Raw genomic sequence first — 4,660 nt, 5'->3', positions numbered from 1 at the left:
TAAAACAAATATAATCACTTTTCACCAAGATGTTCTGTGTTTCTGTGAGCAGGTAGAAGGTGGGGGCATTCCATGCTCCTCCATGTAGCTTGGTTGCACTGGAATGTCAGCCCTTGAGGGCAGGGGTTTGACCAGTTTTGTTTATCCTGGAATCCCCACCGTCTTGAAGAGCCTGGCATGGAAAAGGCCCTTGAACAATACTTGCTGAAAGAAAGGGAGAAGTGAGAGATGAGGTGGTTACAAAGTTGTGATTTTTAAAATTTAAGATTGAGGAAACCTCTGCATGTCTTCAGGTGCATAGCGAGCACTGAGGGGTCCTGAAGATGAGATGAGAAGAGTGAAGGGAGAAGGAGGGAGTGCCCCCAAACACACAGCAGAGCTGAAGGCTTTTCTTAGAGGTGTGCATGTGTGAAGAGGGTGTATACAAAAAGGTGGATAAATCCAAGGCATGGGAAAGGAAAGTGGAGGGACCACCTACTGAAAGGCCTCTGTCAGGATGTGAAATCTCCCGGGAGTTGGGAGGTAGAGACCAGGGGCAGGGTGGGACAGAGGTGGAGTTGGGAGCACCTTTCTTGGGGGTGAAATGGGGATTCCCCAGGTGGTGCATTCCATGACTTACAAAAGTAGTGAGGGCCCAAATGAATTAAAAAGCACAATGCTGTGATTGAACCATCCTTCCCTTCTGCTGCAGGGACCTACAGTGTGAGGGGGGACAGAAAACAATGGCAGATAGCGGCTATCAACACTGAGGAGCAGTAAGGCTGGAATGTCAGAAGCTAAGGAGCTATGATATCATTAACTCAGCTCATGCTACCTGGAGGACCCCTAACGCAGGAGAGGCTCTAGAGTTCATGATTCTGTGGATCTATTCTCTGGAGTCAACCTTCAGTTCAGTCGCTCAGTAGTGTCCAACTCTTTACGACCCCATGAATCACAGCACGCCAGGTCTCCCTGTCCATCACCAACTCCCGGAGTTCACCCAGACTCACGTCCATCGAGTCAGTGATGCCATCCAGCCATCTCATCCTCTGTCGTCCCCTTTTCCTTCCTGCCCCAATCCCTCCCAGCATCAGAGTCTTTTCCAATGAGTCAACTCTTCACATGAGGTGGCCAAAGTACTGGAGTTTCAGCTTTAGCATCATTCCTTCCAAAGAAATCCCAGGGCTCATCTCCTTCAGAATGGACTGGTTGGATCTCCTTGCAGTCCAAGGGACTCTCAAGAGTCTTCTCCAACACCACAGCTCAAAGGCATCAATTCTTCGGCACTCAGCCTTCTTCACAGTCCAACTCTCACATCCATACATGACCACAGGGAAAACCATAGCCTTGACTAGACGGACCTTTGTTGGCAAAGTAATGTCTCTGCTTTTGAATATGCTATCTAGGTTGGTCATAACTTTCTGTCCAAGTAGTAAGGGTCTTTTAATTTCATGGCTTCAGTCACCATCTGCAATGATTTTGGAGCCCCCAAAAATAAAGTCTGACACTGTTTCCACTGTTTCCCCATCTATTTCCCATGAAGTGATGGGACCAGATGCCATGATCTTCGTTCTCTGAATGTTGAGCTTTAAGCCAACTTTTTCACTCTCCACTTTCACTTTCATCAAGAGGCTTTTGAGTTCCTCTTCACTTTCTGCCATAAGGGTGGTGTCATCTGCATATCTGAGGTTATTGATATTTCTCCCGGCAATCTTGATTCCAGCTTGTGTTTCTTCCAGTCCAGCGTTTCTCATGATGTACTCTGCATATAAGTTAAATAAACAGGGTGACAATATACAGTCTTGATGAACTCCTTTTCCTATTTGGAACCAGTCTGTTGTTCCATGTCCAGTTCTAACTGTTGCTTCCTGACCTGCATACAAATTTCTCAAGAGGCAGATCAGGTGATCTGGTATTCCCATCTCTTTCAGAATTTTCCACAGTTTATTGTGATCCACACAGTCAAAGGCTTTGGCATAGTCAATAAAGCAGAAATAGATGTTTTTCTGGAACTCTCTTGCTTTTTCCATGATCCAGCGGATGTTGGCAATTTGATCTCTGGTTCCTCTGCCTTTTCTAAAACCAGCTTGAACATCAGGAAGTTCACGGTTCACATATTGCTGAAGCCTGGCTTGGAGAATTTTGAGCATTACTTTACTAGCGTGTGAGATGAGTGCAATTGTGTGGTAGTTTGAGCATTCTTTGGCATTGCCTTTCTTTGGGATTGGAATGAAAACTGACCTTTTCCAGTCCTGTGGCCACTGCTGAGTTTTCCAAATTTGCTGGCATATTGAGTGCAGCACTTTCACAGCATCATCTTTCAGGATTTGAAATAGCTCAACTGGAATTCCATCACCTCCACTAGCTTTTTTCATAGCGATGCTTCCTAAGGCCCACTTGACTTCATGCTCCAGGATGTCTGGCTCTAAGTTAGTGATCACACCATCGTGATTATCTGGGTCATGAAGATCTTTTTTGTACAGTTCTTCTGTGTATTCTTGCCATCTCTTCTTAATATCTTCTGCTTCTGTTAGGTCCATACCATTTCTGTCCTTTATTGTGCCCATCTTTGCATGAAATGTTCCCTTGGTATCTCTAATTTTCTTGAAGAGATCTCTAGTCTTTCCCATTCTGTTGTTTTCCTCTATTCTTTGCATTTATCACTGAAGAAGGCTTTCTTATCTCTTCTTGCTATTCTTTGGAACTCTGCATTCCTTTTCTCCTTTGCTTTTCACTTCTCTTCTTTTCACAGCTATTTGTAAGCCCTCCCCAGAGAGCCATTTTGCTTTTTTGCATTTCTGTTCCATGGGGATGGTCTTGATCCCTGTCTCCTATACAGTGTCACGAACCTCATTCCATAGTTCATCAGGCACTCTATCTGTCAGATCTAGGCCCTTAAATCTATTTCTCACTTCCACTGTATAATCATAAGGGATTTGATTTAGGTCATACCTGTATGGTCTAGTGGTTTTCCCTACTTTCTTCGATTTAAGTGTGAATTTGGCAATAAGGAATTCATGATCTGAGCCACAGTCAGCTCCTGGTCTTGTTTTTGCTGACTGTATAGAGCTTCTCCATCTTTGGCTGCAAAGAATATAATCAATCTGATTTCGGTGTTGACCATCTGGTGATGTCCATGTGTGGAGTCTTCTCTGGTGTTGTTGGAAGAGGGTGTTTGTTATGATCAATCTTTGGTTCTGCCATCTAGTAATCGTGCACCTTGGGTGACCACCTTGGATTTTCTGTACCTCGATTTTCTCTTCTCTTGCATGCTAAGTCACTTCAGTCATGTCCAACACCCTGTGACCCTATGGACTGTAGCCTGCCAGTCTCCTCTGTCCATGAGATGCTCTAGGCAAGAATACTGGAGTGGGTTGCCATTTCCTTCTCCAGGGAGCTTCCCAACCCAGGGATTGAACCGGAGTCTCTTGTGTCTCCTGCACTGGCAGGCGGGTTCATTACCAGTAGTGCCACCTGGGAAATCCTGGTGGCTCAGACGGTAAGGAATCTGTCTAATGCAGGAGACCTGGGTTTGATACCTGGGTCTGGAAGATCCACTGGAGAAGGAAATGGTTACCTATTCCAGTATTCTTTCTGGAGAATCCCATGGACAGAGGAGCCTGGTGAGCTACAATCCATGGGGTCTCAAAGAGTGAGACACGACTGAGCAACTAACACTTTCTTCTGTTGAGCTAATCATAAATGTCTCATATGGTTGGTTGTGAGAAGTAAATAATATGCTTGTAGTGTTTAAATCAGTTGTAGTTTAGTCACTAAATCATGTCCAACTCTTTTGCAACCTCCTGGATCATAGCCCACCAGGTTCCTCTTCCATGGGATTTTCCAGGCAAGAGTACTGGAGTGTATTGCCCTTTCCTTTTCCAGGGGATCTTCCCAACTCAGGGATTGAATACATGTCTCCTACCTTGCAGACATATTCTTTACTGCTGAGCCACTAGGGAAGCCAGTGCCTGACTTGTGCCTCAGCATTTAGTTATTTTTCAGTGCTTGGGAATAAGCATTGATCCAGAAGACAAATAAATCCATAGACAAAATACAGTGAGAGATCACTATACACATAAATGGATTTAACAAGTAAGTGGATGGCAGGTGCTGGGAACTATCTCACTGTTGCAGTGGGAAATGACAGATAAGCCAAGAGAGAGGGTTTAGGATGATCCACATGGTAATAGACTAGAGTTGGAGATGTGGTTTAGCTGAATATAGACACAGATGGCTACACACAGGAATATTTAGAGATCCGTGGATTTCTATGGGTTAGTAAAATACTACAGAAGAAAGGTATGGGCCTGATGCTATGGCTGCACAGAAGGAAGACGGGGACTTAAGAAAGACAAAAAGGATTTCTCCAGGTGGAGAAGATGCCATAGGAGAGAGGATGGTTGTGCCAGGTGAGGAAAGGCACAAAGAGATGTGGAGGGGTTGAGGGGAAGGCTGGATCACTTAGTGTGAAGGTGAAGGTAGAGAGCCTGAACGAGATTCTGTGGGTCCCTGTGAGCCACACTGAGTCTGAACCTTGTCCTCAAGATAAATCTGGCTTTAGGTGACCGCTGAGTTTCAGGGAGGTCCACGGCAGTAACAAGACTGGGTGAGACTTGGGGAGGGAGGCTTACTGGAGAAAAATAATGAGGGCTTTGCAAAGCCAGCAGAGCAGGGGGGT

This window comes from Bos mutus, chromosome 16, assembly GCF_027580195.1.
Source record: "Bos mutus isolate GX-2022 chromosome 16, NWIPB_WYAK_1.1, whole genome shotgun sequence".
Lineage (NCBI taxonomy): Eukaryota > Metazoa > Chordata > Mammalia > Artiodactyla > Bovidae > Bos > Bos mutus.
The sequence above is the reverse complement of the archived record's forward strand: the minus strand, read 5'-3'. Positions refer to the sequence as shown.